The following is a 20,519-nucleotide window of genomic DNA, read 5'->3' on the forward strand; positions in this document are numbered from 1 at the left end:
TCTTGGACAACTGCGAAGAAAAACAAGAGAGAGAAAAACATATCTTTATATCCATACTTTATAATTTTGGGAGACGGTCAGATGCTGTGGTGATGGGCTTCATGTAAGAAGACAGATAATCAGAGTTTAAGGCCAGAAGGGACCACCAGATTATCTCATCTGACTTCCTGTGTATCACAGACCGCCAATGCCACCCAGCTCCCACACACTAAACCCAACAATTGACAATTAGAACCAAGTATTACAGCCCTCAGGAGACTAAACTGTTACCTTTTACAAGGAGAGAACAGGAGGGACTGAGATGCACCAATGCCTGAGGCATCTGAACTGGAAATGATTACGTGAAATGTACCCAGACAGTCCTGGCAAGAGACCTGGAGAAAGATCACAACGCTGTACTGCAGAATGTCACTCAGAGACGGACTTTATGGAGAGGAATGGGAGTTGGGCAAATGAGGTTGGATGTTTAGGTGTTTGTTCTACCTCTGCACACGTCTCTTATTAAACATAAGAACGTCCATACTGGGTCAGAGCAGTGGTCCATCTAGCCCAGTATTCTGTCTCTGACAGTGGCCGATGCCAGATGATTCTGAATAGAACAATTATTGAGTGATCCATTCCATCATCCAATCCCAGCTTCTGGCAGTCAGAGGTTTAGGGACACGAGGAGCATGGAGTTGCGTCTGTGATCAGCTTAGCTAATAGCCATTGATGGACCTATCCTCCATGAATTTATCCGATTCTCTTTTTAACCCAGTTCTACATTTATACTTCTAGGAGCGTTCATCAGTCCAACCTCACCCCAATTTCCCTCTATTAAAACTATCCATAAGTCTGAGCCAGTTTGGCCTGCTAGGTTTTCTCAGTCATCTTAGGAAAGCGATTGTTGCTTCCAGTGAACAGTGCATATTCTTTCTGGGACAACATTTTGTACATCAACTTTCTGCTGCATCCACAAAGACAGAAACACTTGAAAGCCTGGGAACAAGAATAGACCATGCAGATTACCAAGGCTCCTCTCTGAAAAACTCTCCAAACATCTGTGGCCTCTAATTCTTTTCTGAATAGCCCGTGTATTTACCCCCAATGGCCTGACCCTCTGAACTCTCTCAAGACTTACTGTGGAAAGGCCATTCTCCAGTCCAACAAGCTAAACAATAAATATGTTCTTCCCTTAGATTCTCCGTTGTGGAGCTGAAAAGCTGGAGACTGGCACCCAGAGCTGGCTTCCTCTTTTAGTATGTTTTTCCACGTCTCTCTTTGTGGGTAACACTCTGTCCCTGTCATTTCCTCATCTTCCAGGCTGCAGAAGCCAGCTGGGTTCCACAGCCTCAGGGCAGGTGTTCTTACAATACAACTAGAAAAGGAGTACTTGTGGCACCTTAGAGACTAACAAATTTATTAGAGCATAAGCTTTTGTGAGCTACAGCTCACTTCATCGGATGCATTTGGTGGAAAAAACAGAGGGGAGATTGATATACACACAGAGAGAACATGAAACAATGGGTTTATCATACACACTGTAAGGAGAGTGATCACTTAAGATGAGCCATCACCAGCGGGGGGGGGGGGGGGGGGAGGAGGAGGAAAACCTTTCATGGTGACAAGCAAGGTAGGTTATTACAATACAACTAGTTTCTGTAACATTGCAGGACTGCATTCTCAACCTACAGCTCTCTCCACCCTTCCCATCTCTCCCAGTTGCCATTGTCACCAGCTTCCCATTTTACACCAGCCAGGCAATCACTTGGGAGAAGTGTCTGCTCAGCCAGCTGGCTAGCAAGGGGATATGTATGGCTCTTCTTCCCTAGCAAGTGCATGACAAACAATATGCCTGATCTTGATCCCATGTCTATCTCATGGGCCAGCAGCCTGACTATTTCCCAACTCCTGCTGCAGCAATAAGAATGCCAGAAATGTGTTGACAAATTGGAAGGGATTCAGACAACAGCAGCAAAAGTGATTAAGAGGCCAGAAGGGTTGACTGATGGGAGGAGTAAATCTATATAGCTTGCCTAAGGATTGGCAAGGTAGTAGGGACAGGATAATGATGTACACGTGTTTCAGGGGGTGTAAACTTTTAGAAGAATGTTTGGAGAGATAGAAGGGAAACAACCAAAATTGATGGTCAGAAATTAAGTGAAGGAGGAGCATTTAACTGGCTATCCAGAAACATTTCCTGATGTGGAGATCTATGAGATTGTAGACTAATCTCCCAAGAGAAGTGTTAGAAGTAGGGCTTGGTTGAAAATTTTTCTGTCAAAACTATCTTTTGGTGGAAAATTGGGGTTTTGTATAAATGTAATTTTTCACAAAGCATGTGTTATTTCACAAAAAAATTCAATTTTTTCACCAGAAAACAGAACACCAAAAAACCATTTTTTTCAGCTAAAACCCCAAATATTTTTATTCTGAAATACCATGATGCCTCATGCTCCCTGGTCAGTTTACATCTCCCACATGCAACATCCATGATACACCTCCTCCCCTCAGCACAGTTGAAGACCATGGTACATCCTGGGAAATGGACTCCAACCATGCAGCCTGACCTATAGAGGAGAAGGAAAGCTTGAGGATCCCAAACTACAGTTCCCATGAGGCACCACAGCAGAATTTCAGAGTCAAAATACTTCATATTTTGGTTTTTCACTGTAAACTTGGAAATTGCCATAGAAAACACCCTAATTTTCTCCCCAGCTCCAGTTAGAAGCTACAGTCATTTGTGTCACAAAGCTGGTCTGGACAAAGTCTTCAAGAGCAGACTTCAGGGAAATAATCTTGTGGTGTCCAGGGGAATGGGCTACATCTTTAGTTCTTTCCCATCTTTAACATCTGTGTTAATTCTGTTTTACATAACTCAATTAGAGCTGATTAAAATCTGATTTAATTTCCCCAGTCTCCTTTTCTTATTCTCTTCAAAGTTCCAAGGCAGCATAGCTTTGCAGGGGCTGCCTCATTGGAAAAAAAAGACAGCTCTGAAAATAATGTCAGCGTTCAAGAGCCTCTGCAACCCATGGGGGGCATCATTAAATAAAGTAACCTTCTCTGTCATCATCATCATAAAGGAATGACCTAGAAGGAAAACAAATTGCAATGGTGCATACAGTGGCTGAAAGTGCCTAACCTCAAAAGACTGCTTCAAAATAAAGGGTAGATACATTATAGTAAGAAAAATTCCTTGACATTTGTTTGGGACCGTCCCCCTTGTTAGGAGCCCATGATAGTGTACATTGCCAGTCCCCCCTGCTACTGCAGCTAGAAAGCCAGCATTCGGACCCTTCTCCGGCCCAGCAAACAGTCTAACATTAAAGACTGAAAGATTGCATCTTCCTAAGCGTGGTTTTAATTAACGTACAAATGTGTCATCATAAAAAGGAGCTCAGAAGTGTGGCTCTCAGTTACCCGAAAATAGATTTATGGGCTCTATGTGAAGTGGTTAGCAAAGACATTTAAAAACAATTAGACTCTCAGAGAGGCAGATTCAAGCAGCCCAGACTGTTCTCATTATGCCAGAAAATGGAAAAATAAGGCCATTAAGGCTCACCAGATAACTAGGTTATTTGTACTTATTTATTTTTTAAAATGATTAGTTTCTTTAATAATGCCTTCTGCCTGCAGCGGGGAAAACTCGCCCGCATGCACTCACTCACCGAGTCACCGATGAGTGATGTTCCCATGTGACCAACCAAATCAGATTTTAATGTTTCACGATGCTATCAAAATGAATAAAAAGGCAATTATCACTTTACCTCAGCAAAGCATCAGCCACCACTGCACATTAAGGAGTCAATGGGAGAGGAGGATGGAGGGAGAGGGGGGACAGCAGCTGGCTGGGGAGTGGGCAGTTGCATGTGCTGGCTAGGTTCCCAACCTCAGCCTGTCTCTGACTCATATGGATGCCCACTGGAGTCCTGTTGGAATGACTAAATAGTTCACTTTCAGGGACGTTTATACCATCTAGTCTCATTCCTGCTACATTCTTTCTACTTTTATTTGCTCCACGTCTCTCTTTCAAACATCTCCTGCAAGTCAGTCGCTTGGCTTTGCTCACATCAAGAGCTTCATTTACATCTTTTGCATTTAGTCTAAGCTACCCAACTCTCCACGCTGAAGGCCAGAGGTGAAATTCTAGCTCCACTGAAGTCAATGGGAGTTTCATTGGGGCCAGGATTTCAGCCCAGACTTTCAGGAGAGCTCAACTCCCACTTCAGCATTGGAATATGTGGTCAGAATTTCATAAAAGCAGAGCATGTGGGGTACACGTTGGGTGCTGAGCACTTCTGAATAGCTGGCGCTGATTGTGGATGCCTTGCACTTAATCTGGCCCCAGCTAGATTTTTTTCTAGGATCTTTTAGATGCCATTATTATAATTTATTATGATATTCCAGTAGCATTTGCAGTTCCCAGCCAAGATCAGGCCCTTTTGTGCTAGACACTGCACCGCCAGAGAGAGAAACTTTCCCTGCTCCACATTGCTCATGAGGAAAGCTGGTCAAAAGTTTTCCATTAAAATTTTTTCAATGGAAAATGTTTTTCCCTGACAAAGTGGATTTTTAAAATGTCTCTGTTTTCGTCAAAAAAAAATGGCGGGTGAGAGGAGGCAGGAGTGTCAGTGAAAAATGGCTTTTTATTCAAACATGTTCATGAATTCTCTTTTCAAAATATTCTCTTTTTTGGCTAAAGACCTCAAAAACAAACTAAAAATTAAAAAAAAAAAAGTTTTTTGTTTCCCCCCTTTTCCTTCATTTTTCTTTTCCTCCTCTCTCCCCCACCCTCCCTTTTGCCCCCGAGAAGGGAGAAAACTTTTTTGTTTCTTTTTTTTTTTAAGGGAAAAAATGCCAAATGGAAAAAATCAATACCTGGAAAATTCTGGTTTTCTTTTATATGAAAAAACCCCCAAAATTTAAAAACAAATGCATTATTTTTCAAAATATTTAGTAAAACATATTTGCCATTTATCAAACAGTTCTTTTTTAAAAAAAAACCACACACACACAAGATTAGTTTCCTGGTTTGACAATTTTTCAGACAAAACAAAACAATTATGTCTCTGTTTTGAGCAGGTCCCCTCTTTTTCTAGTCACGCTCCAGCTAAAAACACACATCAGAATATTTTCAAAGCATTGTATGACTTTGTGTAGCTAACATACAAGTCTAACATACACATCACGGCAACCAGGACACCAATAGAAGGAAGTAGGTGAGCGAATTCATCCCCACTCTGTCAGCTTCAGGATGGGGCCTAGATACCTACTGAGATGGAGGAAGCCTGCACACCTTCTGCCTCAGACTCTGGATGGAGAGAGGACACCCCGGGCCAAATTCTCATTTGCACAATGGCTCCTTTACACCATTTTTAGCAGAGCAAAGGGGCAGTATCCTCTGACGCCACCTGCCAGAGCAGTACAAAGGTTTCTTAGTGCAAATGCAAATCAGTTCCCAAGGCCCATGACAATCTCACACCATCCACAAGCACTGAATTCACACATTTCCCTCTTTCAATAAGTTTAAACTCCCAAGTAAACGGCATATGAAGAAAAAAAATCTTCCCCCTAAGAGGAGCTGTAACTTCCCCCACTTATTTTATTTCTTCCTATGGATTCCATTCCCTAGATTGCATCTTTATTGTCCTTGTCAGAGTGCCATGCCACAGCCAAATATGATACATTTGGTCAGATCTGCTTATTGACTTTGTGGTATGGATTGATTCAAGAGCCATTACTGTGTATTATATCAAAGAACCCCTTAGCAGCTCTCTGTGATGTGAGGCAGGGCTTGAGGGGTGGGGGTGTGGTAGCTGGGACATTATTTCCCTTTTAATATCATCATTTTTAAAAAAATCTCTGTGGAAATGGACTATAAAAGACTGTGTCAAAACAGCATTAATATGCTGACAAACTGAAAGAAGCCGGGAAATTCAGAGGAATAGCTTTCACTCCCTCCTCTGCTTTGCCATCTCTTAAATATAATGTATATTGTCACGTATAGTCCACTGGAACACAATTATCATCACCATGGGGGAATGTTCCAATGCAGCAAGTGGGAATTTAGCCACAGAACTCTCATGGGGCCAGATGAGGCATCCTTACTCATCCTGAGTAGTACCTTATTCCTTCCTGGATTTCAGTGGGAGTGCTCAAGGAGTAAGGTACTATTCAGTGTGACCTAAAGTGGTGGAATATGGTCCACAGAGAGGAGCCATGCAGTTAAATTCCTTATTCCATCCTCACATTGGCTCTGACAATGGACTTCCAGGCAACAGGAAGCCACACATCTATAATGGGCTGCAGTAGCCTCAGAAGAAGCATATCCACAGCTTGGTTGTGCTAAGAAGATCCCCTGTTCTCAGCTGTTTCAGAAATTCTCCTCTAGGGTACAAGTGTAAAGTCCACCCATCCTCTTGGGACTGCTGATGCTTTCCTTCAATGCCTCTTACTAGCAATCTCCACCAGGGGAGAGGGTGTGTGTGTGTCCCCAAAGAGGGTCAGGAAATGTGTTTTGTTCTTATGAAAATTTTAAAGAAAATTTTGTTATCTAATTTTTTTCTTCAAAAATGTTTTGTTTTTGCATCAAAAAACAGATGAACAAACCGCCAAATCAAACATTTTACAGTTTTCAGCAACCAAAAACTGAAAAATATCTGCCCCCAAATGAATTTTTTCAGTTTCTGGTTGAAATTTTTGGGTGTTTAATTGTCAAAAGCTGGAAAAAAAATATGGGGTTGCAGTCGTTAAAAACCATGGGGAAAATTGGGTTTCCAGTTTCCCAGTGAACCCCTTCTCCCCCCTCCCCAACTGTTTTAATGAAAGAGTCAGGTTGGTTGGCGGGTTGTGTGGGTGTGGTATTTTTGTGTGGGTGGGTGGGGGAAATCATTTCAATAAAAAATTTCAACCAACTCCATTTGGGGGTAAGAATGTTAACAGACAAACTACCCTCAGCATCCCATGAGTGCTACATCAGGATCGTGGTTATCAGTAGGTACCTGTACTGGTTGCATTAACTGGAAAGTTTCGTGCTCATGAATGTCAGGGCTAGAGCAATCACACTGTCATGACTGGGACACTGGCGCTTTGACCTAGCGGTTGGAGCGGGAGTCGGGAGCCAGGCCGGGTCACATCCCAGGAGATCAGAGTCCAAGACAGGCCAGAAGGCAAACAGAGTCAGGAGGCAGGCAGGGTCAGGATACCAGGAAATTAGAGTCAGGCCATAGGAGCAGGTAGCACAAGGGAAGCAGTCCTAAATAAAAGGAAACTCTGTTGCATGGACAACTTCCTCTTCCTGTGCGTGGTTTAAATAGAAGCAGGGAACCAATCAGGACCTCCAGAGTTCCACCCCTCAGCTCCCAGGACTGTTGTCCTCTGTCGGAGTTGAGCTTTTAGTTCTGGTGACTGTTTGCAACTTGCTGGCTGGCAAGTCAAAACTTACTGATTCCTAAGAGCCCCGTGGACCAGGATTCGAGACTTGCGGTTGCTGATGCATACTGCAAGTGGCCATTGTGCAAGCGTGCCCCTCGAGTTTTGCCAGTGCACCTCAAACCTGACCACACCATCCTCTGTTCTTCCCAACGCTGTCTCCTTAGTGTTGATCTGCAACATCACTCCACTCTTATCAATAGTCCACATTCAAGGAGGGATGGCTAACAGTACACCAGCTGGCTGAATTGAGTGGCAGTCAGAAATTCATGAGACAACAGGTGAGACCAAGAAACTCTTGTGATTTGTGTGCTGAATCAGAGTTTGAATCCACCTATTTGAATCTCCTAAGTTAAGTGCAGTGGTCCACTTGGACCCAGCATTGAATGTATCATTCAAAAATCCATTCTCTACTCTATTACCTTATGAGAGTCCTCACTTTCCACAGCCATGCACAACATACACAGATATAAATTACAAGCTATTTATAGCCACCTGACCAATTCCACGAATCACCATTGCTCATGGGAGCCAGTTATTTTCAAACACTTGTGATTTCATAATTTGCAGACACGCTGGCTGCTCCATATGTCATCTTGGGCTGGAACAGTCTCACAACAACTGGGCAATAATCACACCTCGGTAAGAAGTTCTGTAAATTCATCCATGAAACACATTCAAATTCCAAAGGCAATTGTAATTCTAATTAGTAACAATGCAGAAATGGTTCAAACTTTGCCAGCTATCTGGAAACTAGGCAAACAAACAAACAAAAATTCCCTCCATCAACCCAATCTGATGCATCATCACTGAAACACAGAGGAGAGAGGCCATCTCAGAAAAACAGCTCAAGAACCCACATCTCCAAGATATGCTGAACCCAGCATTTAGAGAGATCTGTCTGACACCTGCACCCAGACCCAAACTCAGCCATGCTGGGAAAGTTTGGATTCCAGTTTGGCACTCAACTTCACACTTCAAACCTGTCTTTACTTTTCTTTGCTTGGCAGCTCCATCTTTCAGGAAAACATTTGAGCATGTGCTTAATGTTAGGCAAGTACTTAAACACAAGCTTAACGCTAGGTCAATGGGATTTAAATATTTCCTGAACACAGAGGCTTTCCTGAATCAGAGCCTTAGGCAATGTCTGCACTGCCTAGTCCCCAGTGTAGAGACAGCCTATATTGACAGAAGGAGCTTTTCTTTTGGTGTAGGAACAACTCCTCCCTGAACAACATTGGCTACATCAACAGAAGCACTTTTTGTGGCTGCGTCAACAATGGGGCTTTTGTTGGCACCACTATGTAAGTCAGGGGTGTGGGTTTTTTCGTATCCTTGACAGATGGAGCTAAACCAGCATAACACGTGTGTGTAGACCAAGCCTTAGCCTTCGGCACTGAACCTTTGTGTCTTGCTGCCAATGCTCAAAACATCAGCTCCAAATTTTAAAATAAAATTAATAAAAAATAAAGCTTAGCATTTAGCCAGAGCAGCATCTAAGAGCTTTACAAACATTTGGGTCTCTGTTCCACTGCACTCACACGCAGCCTCGCTGCCTTAATTCTGGGCACAGGGCTCCAGGCTCTTTGGAAACCCACCCTTCACCAGGTAGGCAAAATATCATTATCTCCATCTTATAGCTGAGGAAGAGCAGTTCAGAGATTTACTCAAGACTGCAGAGGGAGGCGGGGGGCTGTCTACACTAGGAAAAGGAGGATTAAGCACCAATACAGCTTCACTGCTGGTAGCAACAGTGGAGTCCCTAGCATGGACTCAACCTGGGTGTTTTCACCATGAGATTATCTAAATGTGCTCAGAGTTTGGGGCTCGGCACACATGGACACTAGCAGTTGTAAGAACCCTATGACCAGCAGCACCAACCACTCAGCAGAAGATACAGGCCAATCCTGCTGCTGGAGAAGCTGCATGATCCTGGGTGCCTGTTAGGAAGGAGGCACTCGATGGAGATACCACCCATGCCGCATCCATAGCAGCCAGCTTACACCTCCCAAGCGATTGGTGGAGTGGAGAGCTGTATCTACTGGCACCTTAACGATTTACATATAATTCAGCTATAGGGAACTTTCTTAATAGCTGGGCGTCATGGACTGTGCCTGTAAGAGATCCACCAGCAGCATGCACCAGGAAGTAAATCCTGTGGTGCAAGCAGCAAGAAAAGTCAAGTTTGGTGGCTCAATGTCTCTGTGCTAGCTCCTTTTAGTTGCATCCCACAGCATGGGCATGACACTGGGTATCACCACCGAGCTCATCCTCGGAAGCACCCATTTGCAAGCCTGGCTCCTTTTTCTCCAAATTTATTTATTTATTTAGCCATGATATTTTCATTGATCGCCTCACGCCAGGTTCCTTTCAACTTTTTCTATTGACATAATGGGAGCTCGGCACTTGTTTTTGCCTTCCATGGGTTTGCACACTGCTCCATTTGTACCACAGGAAGCAGAAAACTAGTTTAACATCTCATTTATTTCATAGATGGGAAAGTAATTCCCTGCTGAATGATTGTCCTGAACCAACAATTCAGAAAGCAGGAATTTACAGTGCCTGCCAGAGACTGGAGTGCATTACTGTAGTGCCGTTGTATAATGGATCTGAAATACATTTTTTTGCTCCTGTTAGCCTGAAGAGAAAAGCCATTAAATATGATTAAGGTTAAGAGATTGCTAAAATTACAAACAGCCGCCATTCAATTATTTTGCTCTATAAAATGCGACACAGATTGGAGTTATTTCTCTGAAATGTGTTTTTAGAAAATAACAACTAATGTGATTTGATGTAGCAAATCAGGTTTCAGATCCTCCTTCTAATGCAAAGCTAAAAGGTTAATAATTTAACTCAAAGTTCGTAACTTAAAAGTCATCAGGTGTCTTCTGTACAGAAAAGGTAGGAAAAGATCAATACCACCCCAACTAATATTCTGTGAAGTCATCTGAAGCTGCAGAGTCAATCAGTTTTATCACCCATTCAAGGAAAAGACAGAAGAATACAACAACTTGGCATAACAGCAGCAGAATTTTTATGGAGAGTAAATCTCTTGAATATTTTCTATAATTTTTAATATGACCAAAACTGGGTGCTCAGGATTTATCTGAGCTCGGAGAATTGTGGTAAAATGCAAGTAGCTAATCAAAACTACTGCCAAGCTTGTATAGTTTCATGGGAGGATGTGGCCATTTAGAATAATGCTTGTGTGTTCCTTATTGCGTCTGTACTAGTGTTTGATGCACTGGGAGGCTTGTTCTGTACTGAACAAACTAACTGTGCTAAAATGTAATTTCTGTCAGTGCTGAACAAGAAGCTAAAATAATTGGAAAGTCAGGAAAAAACCCTCTATGTGGATGTATTAATGGCTAGAGCCTTGTGGTTATTATTGTTAATAAAATATGAGGAATTATATTATTCTACTGAAAACAGCATGTCTTTTTTTAGTCCTTTGAGAGGGGTTCTAAGCCGTTTCCATGAACAAACTATACAAGAGCTCAGCTAAGAGCCATTTATTTGCAACAGCTCAATCGATAGAATCCAAGCAAAAACCATGAAGAAGTACAAGTTGACACAGCAACTAAAAAGAGAGTTACACTGGGACCACTCATGTTATTTCCCGGTGACCTGATGTGCACCATCAAAGCCCTAGGCTGTTGGTATTGTCATCAAATACCTGATCCAAAACCCAGTGAAGCCAATGGAAGACTTGCCATTGTCCCCAAAAGGCTTTTTGGCTCAGGCCCTGGCATTATACACTTTCACCTGCAGAATCACATGCAAAGAGGATTTGGCACTGGATAGGTAGCAGTTATTGATATATTGGTATGTTAGCTCTCTGCAGAGTTTACAGCCATCCATTATAGTCATCATGGGCTCCAAAGAGTTACCTAGGTACCAATAAAAGTACTTACTTCATCTCATTAGCATAAGACACCAGGGCACGGTATTGCATGACAACTCTGCAGCCAACTTGTGTCACTGCCACAGAGCACGGAGATGCACTCTTATCCCGAGAGCTGCCTTTGGCAGGAATGGTCAATACATAATCAAGGACACTGAATTGGTGTGTCACTTTGGCTCAATTACTTGGTCTTTTAAACTCCCTCTTGCAGGTGGATCTATTAGCAGCACTATGTGCAATGCCTCCCAAATGTCTAATTATGGCAGGGATTTCCCTATGCCCCCCCTGAATTTCCCCAATACCTCCCAACCCCCGTTGGTCAACTAGTTAAATCATCATGAGTTGCCAATTTAGTCATTGGCTGGAAATTTGAATTGAAATTGAAACATTAATTCACACTTAAAAAGCATATACCGTGCATGATAAAATACTTGTACCTGAAAAAGTATAATAGGTTTGAAAAGTATGAACAAAGAATAGCTTCTTCACACAGCTGTTGTTTTTTCTGACAATGCTGGCACATTCGTTTCAGCAATGTTGGCCAACCTAATAATTTCAAATTACGATTTGTAAGCAAGGTCTGAGTGAGCTCTCCCCAGACAGCTAGTGATGAGCCAGGGGATGGGGGAAGGCTTCAGGACCAGACTGTATTTACATGAACTCACCTACTCTGCCTAGATCCAGCAAACAGAGCTGTGCTGCCCAAGTGATCAATTTTGGCTGGTGTTGGGTTACAAATAATTGAATGTGTGGGTCATGAAATGTTATCCTTATTGTATGAGTAAAAGGCAGCAGAACTGTACTTAGCCTGTCCTGAATGAGGGGGTCAACCTCAATGCTTAATTTTTTCCAGGGCTGAGGCCCGGCACCTGTAGTCTTGGCAGTTAATAGCCCTGGGCTTGCCACATCAGTTATGTAAGTAAAAAACTTGCCTGAGCCCTGGCACCTCTTTCATTACAAATTAAGCCCTGGTTACCCCACAACTGAACTGCACTCGCTAACCAAGGGGTTTGGATGGCAGATCCCAGCGGACAGGAGGTTTGCTTGATGGTGTGGGCTGTGCCTAAGAGTCACAGGCACTATCTGACTTGCCCCTCTCCCCTATTTAAAGATAGAGCTTATTAGGCTCTATAGAGAGTCTTTTTTGTTTTGTTAAGTGGTCACTAGCACTGTAATCACTAATAAATCAGGTCTAAGTGCTTAGACTAGCTGCAGGACAGTATTTCTGTGGAAAAGACAGCCCAGTCTGCACTCACTGTGAGGTTCCCTCACTGAGAGCTGAAATCACTGAGAGCTGGGTGGAACCTCAAGAGACCAACTCACAAGGGTCACAGTGGCAGGTGGAAGCAGAAGGTGACGGCTCAGGGCCATTGCCGGTGGAGTGAATGGTGGCACAACAAACAACACTGGCCAGAGTCAGCAGCTGGAGCAAGTGGCAAGTAGCTGGAGGAACGAGCAAGATGCCTTCTCCCCCACACGGTGGAAGGTGAACTCATGTGAAAGAACCTCTGAACTCTGGGTCTTCACTGACCAAGGCCAGCAACTGTGAGTGGGGTGCAGTAGAGGGAAAAGGGAGGTGTACGTTAAAGGAACATTTGTTTGTTGGACTACGTTTAGTGACTTTGTTCCAAAATACCAGATTTGTGACTGAGAAACGTATATAAATATACATTTCCTAGTTGGCCGAGATTTTTAAAACACGTTATTTGCCAAGGTCATCATCTCACATTATTACTATCTCAAGAGGTCGTTATCTTGGGGAGTTTCTGTACTAAACATTTTTATTATATTATTAATTTTTTACATAAGAACGGCCATATTGGGTCAGACCAAAGGTCCATCCAGCCCAGTGCCCTGTCTTCTGACAGTGGCCAATGCCAGGTGCTTCGAGGAGAATTACCAGGACAGGGAAATTATCAAGTGATCCACCCCCCATCATCCACTCCTAGCTTCTGGCAAGCAGAGGCTCTCAGCGCATGTTGTTGCATCCTGGCTAATAGCCACTGATGGACCTATCCTCCATGAACTTATCTAGTTTTTTTTTTGAACGCTATTATAGTTTTGGCCTTCACAATATCCCCTGTCAAAAAGTTCCACAGGTTGACTGTGTGTTGTGTGAAGTAGTACTTCCTTTTGTTTGTTTTGAACCTGCTGTCTATTAATTTTATTGGGTGACCCCTAGTTCTTGTGTTACGTGAAGTAGTTTATTCACTTTCTTAACACCAGTCAAGATTTTATAGACCTCTCCCCTCTTAGTCCTCTCTTTTCGAAGCTGAAAAGTCCCAATCTTTTTAATCTCTCCTCCATCATGGCTTTCCTTCTGCGTTGCATCTCTCGAACCTGCTTCAGAGCTGAAGGGAGAGTTGGGCTTTCGGACTCCATGTCGCATTCAGAGGTCAGGGCTCTCTGGTGAGATGGCCCACAAGGGGGGCAGTTGGTACCATTTGTGGTGGCTTTTGTGTTGTGGATGTGTTTATGCCAAGGGCTGGACTGGTGAACCCCATAGGGTTGCCAGTTTTGGTTGGATGTATTCCTGGAGATTTCATCACATGATGTAATCTTTTATTAAACATTCATCTTTAATTCCTAGAGACTCCAGGCCAATCCCGGTGGGTTTGGCAACCCTAGACCCACCAAACTCATGCCACAGAGGCCTCCAAAATGGCTGCCAAATGGTCTTAATTCTTAGTCACCAGCTACACAGGCTGGAACTGAGCCAGCAAGCCAGCAGAAAGAGGCTCTAAGCCACAATAACTATCTTACCAGCTATTCAATCCCACCAACGTTCATTCCTCATCTTTTTTTCCTTTCCCCAGGGTATGTTTCGCAAAATCCCACCCTCTCTGAAATTTGAGTTCCCCCTCAAACTCACTCCCACACAGGTGTTTTGTGAAGAGGCCTATGTGAGCGCTATACAAAGTGTTAAATTAGCTCTATCTGTGCTGTGCAGAGGGTTTTGTCAGCATGAGGAACTGATATGGTATTAAATGTGGATGCAATATGAATGCCATTCATCACAAAGATGAGTGTAGGAGATAGGCGTAGCTTTACTAGCACTGGGGCCTGTTGTATTCTATGCCCATGTTCTGGCTCTCCCCTTCCCCTCCCCGCAATGTTCTTTTCCTCAAAATGTCTGGGAGATTAATAATTTTATCCTGAATCAAGGAATTACTGATGTCTGGTAAAATACAGCCCCTGCTAGTAAAGATAATACCTTTTCTTGTACAGTACACAAATCATACTGCCATAATCAGTGCAGCTGGGCTTCCTAAACTCTCTGCAACCTAAATCAGGGCCATGGATTTAATCGATTGGTGGATCTGAGCACTTCTATTGTTCCCATGCGAGGAGGGGTCAGGTAGCATCTGGTTCTCCCTTTTACGATAAGGTCTATATAAAATAGTTTCACGTATATGAAGTTAGCTGACTTCTCTGGGCTTCATGGTCCCTTTGGTGACTTAATTACAGGTCCCCTACATGCATCTTTCATGTGTCCATGTGTGTGACCCATCTCTCTAGTCAGAGTTATCTCAGCCTACAACCCATAACCATACAACCATTTTGCCTCACAAATGGTCTTCCATGAAATTTAGGATTTTTATGGCAAATTTAATGTTCACCATTCAAGCCTCCCTTTCAGGGAATGTTATAATAGCCTACAGCAATGCTCCAAAACACCATGGGCCTGATTATGCATGGGTGTAAATGGTGATACAGGGTGCAGGACAGGGAATAATGTTTCCATTCTAATAAGGTTGCATTCAGAAGGCGGTAAATTACAATGCAAACTGCACGATACCAGGGAATCCAGCCTGTCCATTTCCAACAGTGTCGCTACCATGTTTGGGCTAGTTACTTTTCTATAACTTGATAGGGGCCATTCCTGTTTGAGCACCATCCTAATCACTACAATTTCTGGCAAGATGCATGCGAGTAGAATCACCCAGATGACTGACCCTGGGTATCCTACGATCTACTCCAACCCACTGTCATCATTTCAGATCACTGATGAAAATGTTGAATAGCATCAGGTCTACTCTTGACATACTGTGATGCAAAGCAACACCACCCAAGTGGCGTGGAAAAGAATTTGGTGTCCAAAGGGACCTAACAAAGCACTGCAAAATGAGCTTGTGCTCAGAATTACCCATCATTCAGACATGGCAATCAGACCCTTCCTAAAACAGCTGTATCTTCCTGCCCCTTTGCTTACCACACAACCAGCTATTCAATGCACATGAAACAGTAGACATTCTTTATCTGACAGGTAATTAGCTGTAGAAAAAGCAAATTAAAAGCAAAGACCATATTAATAACAGTGCATGAGTACATATTTGTCTGGAGATGCACAATAGATTACTTTAATTTACAAAAAACTATTTTATCTGACGGAAAAGGATACACCTTCATTTCAGCTCTCATTTATGAATTAGGCTCCTTTATCAGCAGCTGGGAAGCAAGGTAAGATTCTTGCCAGCTCCTGTTCCTTTCAGATTTTTCAAAATGCTCCATATCCAGTGTGAGAATTTAACTATAAGGTCAGTTGTAGGCCCCTGTTCCTACCACTTGATACAAATAATTGCCTGCTTAATTAGAGCACCATCATTAGCAGATTAAAGTGGTTCATTGTAAATAATTAGTAAAGCTGTAATAGAAGTCTCACACACAAATATAGCGATCTGATCTGCATTTGCAAGATACAGTGCCACAGTGTGGTGGGTGCAGAAATAGTTCCAGTTAGGAATTTTTTTCCCCCATAACCATTTTTTGGTCAGAAAATGCTGATTTGTCAAATCCAAAATTTCCTTCAAGAAATGTGTCTGTTTCAATTAATTGTTTAAAAAATAGAATTTTTTAAATGTCAAAAATCTCCTGTTTCAACATTTTAAAAAACGTTTGATTTTTGGTTTGAAACATCTTTCCATTTCAAAAAATTTAGTTTAAAATTTTTTAAAACAAACATTTTGAAATGATTGATGTGAAATATTTTCATTGAGCTACACTTAAAATTTGTTCAGGTTTTTCTGTTTGTGCAAATTTGAGATTTTGACTTCCTATCCCAATTTGGGACAGGAAAAATGTTCAAACTCAAGAATTCTTTCAGGATGGGAAATAGTTTCCCATCCAGCTCTACTCAGTCAGAAAGCATTAGCACTGACAGCCCATGTTCCCTGCATTTGCAGGAAGCAGAGCTGGCAACTCTTGTGATAATTCTGTTTTCCTTAAAGCCCCAACTGCTGCATTTAGGTTACCACCAGAGTGTCTCAGTTTTCATTTCTCAAAAGTAAGTTTGTAACCCTCATAGTAGCAGAAAAAAAGCTGGAAAATGTTAACCCTAAATGTTCCAACACCAGAAGGCAAATGAAAAGAACCCAATATTTATTTATTTTTTATAATCCCCTGACTTTGGGGATCTGACTCATCTTTGAACTCTTTGGGTTAGTAACAGTGAGGAAGAAGAATGAGCCAGTGATACTATAGGCAGGCACACACCTTCTTTTCTAACAAGTTAAATGAATTGGCCTTGTTAGCGCAGACCCTCCCCCCCACCCCAATTTGGTAAGGCAACTCCCATATTTTCATGTGCTGTAATACACACACACACACAGCTTACTGTATTTTTCACTCCATGCATCTGATGAAGTGGGTTTTAGCCCACAAAAGCTTATGTCCAAATAAATTTGTTAGTCTCTAAGGTGCCACAAGGACTCCTCATTGTTTTTGCTGATATAGACTAACATGGCTACCACTCTGAAACCTGAAAAAAGTTAATGTAAGGCTCACTTGTGCAAAGAGCTGGAGAGATGGGGTTGCTCAGTATTACAGGAGTTCTACATACAAGATTTATAGCTGTATGTATGTGAGTATATGTATATACTGTAGTTAATATAAAGAAGGTATCTACTGGCACCTAGGCATAAGTAACATTGTTTTGAAGTTTGTAGGACCAATAACGTTATTGTCCTTGTCCCCTGCCGATGGGCTTCCCTAAAACTCAGGATTGTGTCCAAAATGAAGTAGAAAGAAATAGGCTCCGTTGATAACCTCAGTCTAAGGGAATTAGGCAGCCAACTGCCTTTCAAAGGCAATAAATCCCTTGAATGACTTTGAAAATCCCTGCCATAATTAAGTAATTTAGGCCCATATTTTAGTTTAAAGGCAAGAGAGAATCTAATACAAAGAGAAAGGGTTACAGGAGAAATGTATCAATTTCAACTGGTAACTCAGGATCAGGAGCGAGTTAGATGAGCATTCACAATTTGCTTTTTAAATCCAAACTCTGCAGCTGTGGGCTAGCTTCATTGAGAACCCAAAACTGACTGTATTATTATTAATTATTTGTATTTCCATAGCACATAAGACTCCCAGTCATGGTCCAGAACCCCACTGTGGTAGGCGCAGCACAGACGTGGAACAATGGGAACAGATGGGAAAGTACACACAAGGAAATAATGAGAATATTGGACAGCATGATGGGCAGCGGGATTGACACGTCAGCTGCCTAACTGTTAAGTGTTTTGTAGGCATCACGCCACAGGAGAGTTTTAAGGATAGATGTGGAGGAGAACAAGGAGATGTTTGACTAAACTGACCAGTCTAGTTTGACTGTCGAACATGGGTGATGTGCCCAAAGTAAATGGTAACAGTGGTGTGAAGCAAACTGCATGTTTATACTGTTATTTCAGCTTGAATGATTAGAGGCACAAAGTTTTCTGTTTCGTTGGCATTTTAAAATAAACAGAGCTTGTATTTTAGCAGTGACCCATTTCCTCAAACTCTCCAGTGTCCAGCAGTTTGAAGGTCAGAGTAATATGCTGAACAGTGTCCCTCACACCTGCCAGAGAGGGGCCAGCAGAATTGAAAAGGGAATGAAATGTTTCTTTTGTCGTCTCCTCAGAATCAGCATCCAGAACGGGCAAAAATCCAGGATTGTTGGTTTAGAAGAGTCAGGAATGAAACCAAAGGATGAATTTTCTTGGAAGTACCACCTCCCCCTACCCCTGGCGGCAGAAACAAGGTGGAGCATGGCAGTCATTATTACAGTTTCCTTCAAGGCTGATTGCTTTTCAGGTTTAATATTGGAATTTCAACTACATGTCCAGTAATATTAGTGTAATTAAAAACTACTGTCATAGGCTGGCAGGCTAGAGCTGGAAGGTAGAAGTATAAAAAGAAAAATTAAAACATTACCCAGTGAGTAATGTTATTTCCCCACCACCAGGTACTGAAGCATTCCTTCTGTTAAAGACTAGACAGTTGTGACAAATATACATGGTGATTCTTTACTGAGGTGGCTAGACAGACCCAGTGGTTCCATCTGGCGCTCTAGATCCCAGACTGACAAAATACAGCTAGTGCTGCCTCGTTTTCCAACATAGAACTCCTACCTTACCTAGAGTACACAGTTGTGGGAGGGACTCATATTACTCATGTATAATCATTATGATGTTCTCAAATTACATACTGTATGGGAGAAGGTGTTTTTTGCGGGAAATTATATTTGTTAATTGCAAAGTTGCCTCTGACTTAGATTGTAAGCTCTTTTGGGCGCACTGTGTGTGTAGCCTTGATCTCTGATTGGGACCTATAGACATTAGCACAATACAGTATTAACAAACACCACATCTCTTTATAACCTTTACTTGCACTAATAAAAACAACATACAATAAAACCAACTAACAAGTCACAACATTCACATCAGGAGTCTTACATACGAGTACCTCTAAGTTCAGTACAGGGGATCTGGCTCGAGAGATACTGTATGTTACATTCAGATAAAGGCATGGGTTCATTTTCTCAACATCCAAGGTTCAGAATCATGATCATGGCAAATCTCAGAGGGACACTGCTTCCTTGCAATTCAAAAGCCACCTGGATCAATTTCTGACAAGGTGTTTAAGGTGATCTGGGGGTTATATGTGAGTGATGGACACAAACTAAATAATTTTGTTGTGCCACCCAAGCTTTAGACACCCATGTGATTGTCAGCCATGTAGCATCATTCCTTCATACACATGCTTCAGAATTTGTTGGTTTCCATTCTTATAAACAGTCTCATACCAAGAAAGCTGCCAAAACCAAGGCACAAGAGTTCAGAAGCCTATGTCCAAAAATAAATCAGAACTCGCATGGATTTCATGAAGCCAGCGGTACACCTTTGTACTTGACACAGGAAAGAGACAGCATTTTGAGTCTCCCTTCCACTTGCACGTAAGGCTCTGGGAGAAGTCGTGCCCCTCACATCACTTCATATTGGATCAGAACTGATTATGCTTGCCTGAGCAGCATTGTTGTTAGACTCAAGTGTAGCTCTCCCACTACTACCACGCATTAAGTCATTCTGCATCAGGCTAGGAAGGCCTGAAAGGGATTTCTGATTTATTTTGTACAACTTGCATCTTGTAAAGTTTTGTTTGATGTAGGGAGGAAAAAGCAAGCCTCAAAAAAACCCCAAACCCACAAAACCAAAGGAAAAAAGACAAAACTGAGCTACCCCATGGCTGTAGTGGGACCCTTAGGGAATGATTTCAGTGATGTAAAGGTGCATGTACAGGGTGCTGAAGGCACAAGGCAAACCTTTAATGTCGCTTAGCCCCAGGATGTGTGATTATCATGCTGTAACCCACCTCCTGGAGCGTTTGATTGCTTAAGCATCTCTTTGCAAAGTGTTTATGTCTTTTGCATGAATGTTTAATCAGATACCATAGTGCTCTTCACAGCAGCCTTCCCCTGGGAAGCATTCAGAGCAAGAACAACAGCATTTTCCTATGTTGTTTGGGAGGATTTGACGAAAGGGAGGAGAGAGCTGATGTTCTGTGATGGGCGGACATGGTCCATCTAGAACCCAGACTCCAAAGGATGGAGTGTCTCTCTCAGAGGAGACAGCTCATGGGAGAGAGGAAAGTAAGGGGTGTGGGGTAGAGGAGAAGCATATTACAATATGGTCATACACTGACAGGAGGCCCACTATGTACTGGAGTCAGGGATGTCGAAGCTTTAATCCCGGCTCTGACACTAACTTCTCTTTGGACAAGTCATGTAACCTCTTTGCCTCCATTTCTCTCTGTACAACAGTAATACCTGCCTCCTCCTCCACAGGGCTGATGCAAAGTTCAATTCATATCCGAGGCATGGTGGGTAATTTGGGGCCTGTTGTTGGAGAGAAGCAGGCACGCGCACACAAACAAAGAGCCTGAGACA

General features: G+C 42.5%; 2 long non-coding RNA genes across 2 annotated transcripts in view; one reads left to right on the top strand and one right to left on the bottom strand.

Annotated features, from left to right (window-relative positions):
- Positions 1–756, top strand: part of LOC122457210 — a 28,000-nt gene extending 27,244 nt beyond the window's left edge. The window contains exon 3 of the long non-coding RNA XR_006276644.1: positions 611–756. This is a non-coding gene — a long non-coding RNA (uncharacterized LOC122457210). The remainder of the gene's footprint in view (positions 1–610) is intronic.
- The window catches only part of LOC122457209, an 8,843-nt gene extending 1,531 nt beyond the window's left edge, over positions 1–7,312 (bottom strand). The window contains exon 1 of the long non-coding RNA XR_006276643.1: positions 6,984–7,312. This is a non-coding gene — a long non-coding RNA (uncharacterized LOC122457209). The remainder of the gene's footprint in view (positions 1–6,983) is intronic.
- Between the last annotated feature and the right edge of the window lie 13,207 nt (positions 7,313–20,519).

Source organism: Dermochelys coriacea, chromosome 22 (genome assembly GCF_009764565.3).
Source record: "Dermochelys coriacea isolate rDerCor1 chromosome 22, rDerCor1.pri.v4, whole genome shotgun sequence".
Classification (NCBI taxonomy): Eukaryota; Metazoa; Chordata; order Testudines; family Dermochelyidae; genus Dermochelys; species Dermochelys coriacea.